Source organism: Neophocaena asiaeorientalis, unplaced genomic scaffold (assembly GCF_003031525.2).
Source record: "Neophocaena asiaeorientalis asiaeorientalis breed wild unplaced genomic scaffold, Neophocaena_asiaeorientalis_V1.1 scaffold357, whole genome shotgun sequence".
Lineage (NCBI taxonomy): Eukaryota > Metazoa > Chordata > Mammalia > Artiodactyla > Phocoenidae > Neophocaena > Neophocaena asiaeorientalis.
The window spans coordinates 2,568,191-2,578,275 of NW_020173270.1; positions in this window are offsets into that span (position 1 = coordinate 2,568,191).

Below are 10,085 nucleotides of genomic sequence, written 5' to 3' on the forward strand. Positions count from 1 at the left end.
TGGGGATGCAAGCTTGTGTGTGCCCTCCAGTGTAAGCACGTGTCCCCGGTGTGGCATGTGTGAGTGTGTCAGCAAAACACACCATCTGTCAAAGTCTTGCTCCCGCATCACCTTTCCTGACTCCCAAATCGAGTTTGGGTCTCCTGCCATGCCCCGACCCTGCCACCTCTGTGGAACTCTGGGAATCCAGGAACTCTGGGAACCCACATGTCCCCCAGACATTTCTCCCCGCTTCAAGTCTGTTTTGGCAGGTGGCTGGATTTGAGCTTTGGGCTCCCCTCTGGTCTCTCTACTCCTGCAGGGCAAGACCCGCTTGTTTGTTTGTTTTTCTTTCTTTTTTACTGACGTGTAGTTGGCTTACAATATTGTGTTAGTTTCAGGTGTGGAGCAAAGCGATTCATATATATATTCGGATATATATATATATATTTTTTTCTGATTCTTTTTCATTATGGGTTATTCCAAGATATTGAGTATAGTTCCCTGTGCTATCTAGTAAATACTTGTTGCTTAGTTATTTTATATATAGTAGTATCTGTTAATCCCATACTCCTAATTTATCCTTCCTCCTTTTCCCCTTTGGTGACCATAAGTTTGTTTTCTACGTCTATGAGTCTGTTTCTGTTTTTTAAAATAAATGTACTCATTTTTGGCTGTACTGGGTCTCCATTGCTTCGCGCGGGCTTTCTCTAGTTGCGGCGAGCGGGGGCTGCTCTTTGTTGCGGTGCACGGGCTTCCCATTGTGGTGGCTTCTCTTGTTGCGGCTCACGGGCTCTAGAGCACAGGCTCAGTAGTTGTGCACGGCCTTAGTTTCTCTGCGGCATGTGGGATCTTCCCGGACCAGGGCTCGAACCCATGTCCCCTGCATTGGCAGGCGGATTCTTAACCATTGCACCACCAGAGGAGCCCTGTTTCTGTTTTGTATATAAGTTTATTTGTATTATTTTTTAGATTCCACATATAAGTGATATCATATGGTATTTGCCTTTCTTTTTCTGACTTACTTCACTTAGTATGATAATCTCTAGGTCCATCCATGTTGCTGCAAATGGCATTATTTCATTCTTTTTTATGGCTGAGTAGTATTCCATTGTATATATGTCCCACATCTTCTTTAGCTATTCATCTGTTGATGGACTTTTAGGTTGCTTCCATGTCTTGACTTTTGTAAATGGTAAGACCAGTTTGTTTTTTTTAAGTCCCCACTGGATCCCAAGAGCAGAGCACAGACCGCCCCCCCGCCCATACACAAGGTACTCAGTAGACATTTGTTGATTGAATCTGACAAGTGTATATGCAGCGGGGCACTGGGGGTAGTGGCATGAGCAAACAGGATGTGGGTGACACTGTGCTGGTCTGTGCATGGGTCTGAACACATCTCTGCATGCGTCCCGCATGTGTTTGCATGTGCCACGTATGTACCGGCGTGTGCTGAGCACATCTGTATGTGTGCCCGAGGCTGTGTAAGGTGCATGCCCACCCAAGTCCCTGTGCGCCATCCCACACGGGTGTACCTTGCACATAGGAATCTGTGCACATCTGCCCAACAGGCACACGCACATACCTGATCACACCTGTGTGTGCGCCCATGTCGGTGTGTTGGAGCATATCTGTGAGTGTGTGATTACACGGGTGTCCACATGCCCCTGAGCACATGGGTGTGTGTGTTTGCATGGGTGTTTTGGAGCGTATTCTTGCCTATGTGCTTCCTGATGCACAGACGTATGCTTGAGCATGTCTGCACATGTGCCCACACGAACACACGTGTGTCCCCAACATGCCTGCGTGTGTACCCAGGTCTGAGCGTGTCCATGCATGGTGCCCATGCGCCTTCAGAGCTAGCCTGTCCTGAGCTAAGGGATCTCCCGACACCCTCAGATTGAGAGAAGAGCTTGACAGGCCCTGACTTCCTCTGTCCCCCAGCCTTGACTCTGAACCTTCTGGCTATCCCCCAAGCCAAACTCGCCTTCAGAGAACCAGGATGCACTGGAGGAAATTCCTCCCTGCGGCTTCCGGGCCTCCCTGTGGTTCCCATGGAGGGATCCAGAGCTGTCTGGAGTGGTAACAATCTTCTTGGACGGGGGCCCCGGCTCCCAGGGGGCAAGAGCTGGGACCACAAATTCTGGGATGTTCAGGGTCTGATTCTGCTGGCAGGATCCAGCTCCATGAATTCACTGCTGAGTTCACACGTGGAACTAGACGATACTTAACCAAACAGAGGTGATCTATTGGGCAGCCAGTGGGTACCTGGACGGTGCACCTGGGAGGCCATGGTGCCAAACCCTCAGCACACCCTGAGGGGCATTGTCAGTAGTGTCCAAATTTCAGAGCTAGGGAGACCCAGAGGGATTTAATCCAAGCATGGGTCACTCTGAGCCAGTGGTCCTTAACTGCAGAGTGACTTTGCCCCCAGGGGACATTGTTCAACATCTAGGGGTGTTTTTGATTGTCACTCCCGTGGAGTGGGGTGCTACCCTCATCTAGTGAGTAGAGGCCAGAGATGCTGCTAAACGTCCTACAAGGCACAAGACAGCACACTGCCTTCCCCATGGCAAAGAATGAGCCAGCCCCTAATATCAGCAGTGCTGAGGCTGAGAAACTCTCCTGTAAGTCTTCTTGGGGACAGACAGGATCCTCAAGCATGGGCTGAACTTAGAGACATAAAAGGTGTCTCAGGTGCGAAAGACTTGACAGATGCTTCAGAGCAAAAGAACAGATGAATAGCCAAGAGCCCACGAAAATATGCCCAGCATCCTCAGTGATCAGATGCTTAAGAACAAAAGAACAGATGAATAGCCAGTGAGCCCCTGAAAAGATGCACAGTGTCCTCAGCCATCACAGATTAGAACCACCGTGAGGTACCACAACACACCCACCAGAATGGCCAAAGTGGAAATTTCCGACGATACCAAATGTTGACAAAATCATGGAGCAACTGGAACTCTCCGTACTTTTGCTAGTGGAACATTAGATGGTACAACCACATTCTATTGGTCAGACCAAGTCATGACGTCACACAACCGGCCCAGCTTCCAGGTCTGGGGAAGTGGATTCCGCTTCCTAACAGACTTGCAAAGAATTACAGTCATATTTTCTGATCAAGCCGAGTAGCCCTGGGCAGCCTCAAGACCAGGGGCTTAGGGTTCATGGTGCTTCCCACTGGAAGGAGGAACCCAGCTCAAAGGCCACGATTCAGGATTTTAAGTCCCTGGTAGACACAGGCATCCGTGAAAAACCTGCCCTGATCATCAGTCATCGCAGTGTGCTTTAAATACAGTTAATACCTACAAGCATTTTGAGTAAAGATGAATTTTGAACAAAGCTGCCTCCATCCCTCCCCCCTCCCTAAATCAGAATATAATATATGTAAACAAGGAGGTGATGATTTGCTTTTTAAACCGGAGAGTATTGGTCCCAACTCCAAAGGCATATGGAACTTAGTTCTTACTTAGAGGCCTAAAAGCCTTTCTCCCTCCTTCCCTCCCTTCTTCCCTCCCTTCCTTCCTTCCTTGCTTCCTTCCTCTCTTTCTCTCTTTCTTTCTTTTTTTCATTTTTTAATATTTTGGCCACACCGCATAGCATGTGGGGTCTTAGCTGTCCGACGCCATTGAACCCATGCCCCCTGCATTGGGAGCATGGAGCCTCAACCACTGGATCGCCAGGGAAGTCTCTCTTTCTTTCCTTCCTTCTTTCTTTCCTTTTTCCTTCCTTCCTCCCTTCTCTTCCTTTCTTTTTCTTTCTTTCTTTCTTTTCTTTTCTTTTTCTTTCTTTCTTTTCTTTTCTTTCTTTCTTTCTCTTTCTTTCCTTTCTTTCTTTCTTTCTTTCCTTCTTTCTTTCTTTCTTCATTTTCTTTTCTTTCTTTCTCTCTCTTTCTTTCTTTCTTTTTTCTTCCTCTTCTTCTTCTCCCACCCTCTCCCCTTCCCCCTCCTTCTTCTCCGTCTTCTTTTTGGTTGTTCCTTTCCTCGGTTTCACTATTGTGTGAAAAAGAGTCACTGACCTCTGACGGAGGCGTCTTGGGAGAGTGGGAAGTTGGTGCTGACTCTCCAGCCCTGTTCCTGGCAGGTGGGTGTGGGTGACCTCAGGGCAGTGTTTGAGGACTTGGGAAGAATGATGCACTGACTGGTCAGGGCTTCCCAGGCAGGGTGTTCCCGAGCTAGGCCTTGGAGAGGTTCCCATGGCTGACACTTGTGCCTCAGCCACACCTAAAGGCCAGGGAACTTCCCAAAGTTCAGCCTCTGAGACAACAAAGGCAGCTCCTACCTCTTTGAATGCAGTCAGAACAATCGTGACATTTATTGAGTGTGGGCTGTGTGTCAGGCCCAGGGCTGAGATGCTATAAATGCTGTTTTTTATTTTCCTCCCAATAACTTGGACCCCTCTCCTCTTGCTCACAGCCCTCCAGACACACCAGCTACATTTTTGTCCTTTGCACGCACCTTTCTCCAGCCTCAGGGCCTTTGCACTTGCTGTTTTTGCTCCCTGGTACTCTCTTCCCTCCTAGATCTTTATGGCTGGTCCCTTCTCATTCTCTGTGTCTTAGGTCAAATGCTACCTCCCTTCCAAAGTGAACCCCCCCCACTACCCCATCACTCACTATCACATCACTTGACTTTATTTTCTTTATTATGTTTATGACACTCTTTGAGTTTCTTTCTTGTTACTGGGCTTATTTTTTCTCTCTCTGCAATTAGAGAATGGAAACTTGTGTGGTCAGGGTCCTATCTGGTCTATTTCCAACTGAATCTCATACTCCATTACTTACCATCCATGTGGGCAAGCACTTTAACATCTCTGTGCCTCCTTTTTCTGGTCTATAAAATGGGTATGATAATATTTCTTAATTCAGAGTAAAGCCATGGGAAGTGCTTAGAATATGGTGTCTGGCACATGTGGGCTCAAAAGTTATCCATTATTATTATCAAGTGCTCAAAAAAATCTTACTAGAAGGAGGGAAGGAAGGAAGATTCCCTGGGCATACAGCTCCATTAATGCAAAGATTCATTCATTCAACAAATGTTAGTTGAGAACCTGCTATGTGTCAACTGTAAAAGAGAGGCACAGACCGGTAAGCTCACACCGTAGAGGCTGAAGTTAAAAAATAATAGTAATCATGATACCAGTGAATATTTGCTGAGCACATACTATATGCCTGTCTCATTGAACTTTCATTCCCTCTTTGGGAGGTATTTTCATTTTCCAGGTCAGGTTGCCGAGGCTCAGAGAAGGTAGGTATTTCCCCCTATCATACAGTCCATAGCTGGCTCAGACCCTCTCTATTTAACTCCCTTTCAACGTGCTGTTTTCCCTTGTCAAAACTGAGGTTTGTAAAACAAAAACAAAAACTGAATCAAAACAATCTGGTATAAAAAAAATGGGTAGAGGAACTAACTAGACAGTTTTCCAAAGAAGACATATAGATGGCCAGCAGGTGCAGGAGAATGTGCTCTGCAGAGTTAATCATCAGGGAAATGCAAAACAAAACCACAATGAGATCATCTCACACCTGTCAGAATGGCTGTTATCAAAAAGATAAGAGACAGCAAGTGTTGACCAGGATGTGGAGAAAAGGGAACCTTCCTGCACTGTTGGTGGGATATCAAATTGGTACAGCCACTATGGAAAAATGTATGGAGATTCCTCAAAAAGTAAAAGTAGAACTACCATATGATCCAGCAATCCCACTCCTGGGTATATTCCCAAAGGAAATAAAAATAAAATATAAAAGAGGTATCTGCACTCCCCTGTTTATTGCAGCACTATTCACAATAGTCAAGATATGGAAAACCTAAGTACCCATCAATGGATGAATGGATAAAAAGATGTGGAATAAAAATACGCTATTCATCCATGAGAAAGAAGGACATCTTCTCATGTACCGCAACATGCGTGGACCTTGAACACATTATGCTAAGTGAGATAAATCAGAGAAAGACAAGTACTATATGATATCACTTATACGTGGAATCTTAAAAAGCCAAACTGGGGCTTCCCTGGTGGCGCAGTGGTTAAGAATCCGCCTGCCAATGCAGGGGACACGGGTTCGAGCCCTGGTCCGGGAAGATCCCACATGCCGCGGGACAACTGGGTCCGTGAGCCACAACTACTGAGCCTGCGCGTCTGGAGCCTGTGCTCCCCAACAAGAGAGGCCGCGACAGTGAGAGGCCCGTGCACCGCGATGAAGAGTGGCCCCCGCTCGCTGCAACTAGAGAAAGCCCTCGCACAGAAACGAAGACCCAACACAGCCAAAAAATAAAAAAAAAGCCAAACTGGAATTTCCCTGGTGGTCCAGTGGTTAAGACTCCATGCTTCCACCGTAGGGGGCATGGGTTCGATCCCTGGTTGGGGAACTAAGGTCCCACATGCCGTGCAGCGCAGCCAAAAAAAATTTAATAAAAAAACAAAACATAAATAAAAAAGCCAAATTTGTAAAAACAGAGAGTAGAATGGTGGTTACCAGGGGATGGGGGGGGATGGGAGGATAGGACAGATGGTGTTCAAGGGTAAAAACTTGCAACAAGTAGTAAGTAAAAGTCCTAGGACCCTAATGCGTGGTATAGTGAATATAGACAACTATATTATATTATAATCACTAAAAATATGTAGATTTACATATTCACCATAGCCAAAAAGTGGAAGCAACTCAAATGGCCATTGATGGGTGAGTGGATAAACGAAATGTGATACACATACAATGGAATATTATTCCGTATTAAAAAGGAGGGAAATTCTGACACCTGCTATAACGTGGATGAATCTTGAAGACATCATGCTCAGTGAAATAAGCCAGACACAAAAAAGAAAAATAGGGCTTCCCTGGTGGCGCAGTGGTTGAGAGTCCGCCTGCCGATGCAGGGGACACGGGTTCGTGCCCTGGTCCGGGAAGATCCCACATGCCGCGGAGCGGCTGGGCCCGTGACCCATGGCCGCTGAGCCTGAGCGTCCGGAGCCTGTGCTCCGCAACGGGAGAGGCCACAACGGTGAGAGGCCCGCGTACCGCAAAAACAAAAATAAAAACAAATAAACAAAAAAAAAAACAGAAAAGAAAAATACTGTGTGATTACACTTATATGAGGTCCCGAGAAGAACCAAATTCATAGAGACAGAAGGTTTCATGGTGGGTACCAAAGGCTGGGAGGGGGGTGTTAGTGTTTCATGGGGACAGAGTTTCAGTTTGGGGAGATGAGGTAGCTCTGGAGATGATGGTGGGGATGGTTACTCAACAATGTGAATGTAACTTAATGCCACTGAGCTGTGCACTTAAAAATGGCTGTAATGGTAAATTTCACTTTATGTGTATTTATTTTCCCAGAATTAAAAAAACAGAGCAAATCAGAATGGGGAGGTATTCTGGCCCAGGTTCCTGGGTCTGCCCCTTCAGGAAGCTTCTTTGATATCTCATTCTGGGATGTGACTTGAGTCTGGGGGTGTGGTCCAGAGCTGTACACCCATGGCTTTGCTGGATGTGTAAGATTAGAGCTAATTTCATATTGACCCCCATCACCGCGAGGCTGAGTGAGTCAGCTGGGCCAGGGCTGGAGGCCAAATCAAAACTCCCAGGTCGGGGAGCTGGGGTTGAGCTCAGGAAGATGGTTCTGACGGAGGGTCCCAACAGGGTCATTGTGTGGCCAGAGTAGGGGCAGGGCAAGTGCAGAGAGGAAAAGGCTTTTAGCCCCTCTGAGGAGCGTCTGAGACCAGCTCAGAAAATGCTCATTGACACTTCTTCCCACCACGGTTGGGAGGGGCACTGGACATCAGGGAAGTCTTCTTGGAGGAGGAAGCTACAACTGGACCAGCTTGGTGTAGCATATTGTGATATAATAAGACATATATATTTGGGGGACTTCCCTGGCGGTCCAGTGGTTAGGACTCCACGCTCTCACTGCCGAGGGCCCGGGTTCAACCCCCGGTCGGGGAACTAAGATCCCGCAAGCCGAGTGGGGCAGCCAAAAAAAAAAAAAGAAGTATGTATTTGGTCTTCATCCCTTGTTCTGGCACAGAGCTCCTAGAATGCCTGGAATTTCTCAAGTGCTGAGAGAGACAAAGGTGTCTTTTGTTATGTTAATGAAGTGCTTTTTGGGAAGCCTCCCAGGTTACCTAAGGATGGGGCTGATCACCAGGGGAACCAATTCTGTGATGAGAAGTTTGGAACTTTCACCCCCTGACCTCTGGGGAGGAAAGACAGGCTGGAGGTTGAGTCAGTCACCAGTCGGCAATAATGTAATCAACCATGCCTGTGTAATGACGCCTCCACAGACCGAAAAGGATGGGGTTCAGAGAGCTTCCGAGTTGGTGAACACGTGGAGGTGCTGGGAAGGTGGTGCTCCTGGAGAGGTCATGGAAGTTCCGCCCCCTCCCCCATGGCTTGCCCTGTGCATCTCTTCCATCCGGCTGCTCCTAAGTTACTTTTTATTTTTTCTGTATTCAGTAATAGATATATTAAAAAAATTTTTCTCAGTGCACAGATTTCAAATCTTAAAAATAAAAACTAACTTTGGCCCTATTCTGAGACACATTGTGAGTTGACATAAAACTTGCCTTTGTTATGAATGTTGGTAGGCTAAAGTTCAATGAAGAAAGTTTTAGAATGGTTAAGAGAGATTTATCTAGAATTCATTACATTTTTTTTTCCCAAAGAAAGAAAACGAAAATGTATTCAGGTAATTATATAAATTTCACATTTTGACTGGGTAGGCAAGACACAGAAGAAAACTTACACCCGTATATTAATCCTGTTCTAACTTTTCTTTTTTTTTCTGTTTCTTTTTTAAATTAATTTTTATTGGAGTATAGTTGCTTTACAATGTTGTGTTAGTTTCTGCCGTACAGCAAAGTGAATCAGCTATACGTATACATAGATCCCCTCATTTTTGGATTTCCTTCCCATTTAGATCACCACAGAGCATTATGTAGAGTTCCCTGTGCTATACAGTAGGTTCTCATTAGTTACCTATTTTATATATAGTAGTGTGTATGTGTCAGTCCCAATCCCCCAATTCATCCCCCGCCCCCCCCCCGAATTATCTCCTTTTATAATAAACTAGTAATCTAGTAAGTAAACTGTTTCTCTGAGTTCTGTGAGGGGCTCCAGCAAATTAATCGAACCTAAGGAGGGGGTCGTGGGAACCTCCTATTTATACACTGATGGGTCAGAAGCACAAGTGACAGCCTGGACTTGCAATTGGCATCTGAAGTTGGGGGCGGGGCCAGTTCTGTGGGACTGAGCCCTTAACCTATGGAATCTGACGCCATCTCCAGGTAGACAGAATTGAGCTGAATTTAGGACACCCAGCTGCTGTGTGAGAATTGCTCGCAGAAACATCTTTGGGATAAGTGTCAGAATCATACCTATGTATATATCAGCTTTGACTATACTTGTGAGCTGTGTGCTCTCAGGCAGCTCATAATGTTCTGATGTTCCCAGCCTTACTCCCTGATGGAATCTCTTGGCTGCTGTGTTTGAGATTCTTAGCTAAGATGGGGTTGAAGCAGTGATCTGATTTATAGAGGCAAGCGGATTTTACGTTGCCACGGCTCCACCCCACCGAAGTGACTACCTTCTGGGATTCACATCTTTATGTAAGCCTCTCCTTTGAGTGGGAGCTGGATCTGTGACTTGCTTCTTACCAATAGAACATTGCAAAAGTGACGGGATGCTTGTGATTATGTGCTCAGGATTATGTGATGTTAGGATGATATGATACTGTCTTCTGCTAGCAGTCTCTCTCTCTCTCTCTCTCTCTCTCTCTCTCTCTCTCGACCTTGATGGCTTTGAATAAACAAGCTGCCAAGTTGTGAGCTACCCTAGGAACATATGGCACGAAACTGAAAATGTCCCCTGTCCAACAGCCAGCAAGAAACGGAGTCAATTATTCCAACAATCTGAACAAATTTTAGGGGCTTGGAGGCTATTGTCCATGGAGATGGTGAGGGTGGGGGAGAAGGAAAACTATCGAAAACTTGTGCCCACTTGTTTTTTAAGGAAATTATTGTTTATTCACACCTCACCAATGCAATTCTTAGAGCATGGGCTCAGATGGACTTGTCTCATGAAATTGATGACTTGGGACAGAAAACATACCATCTAT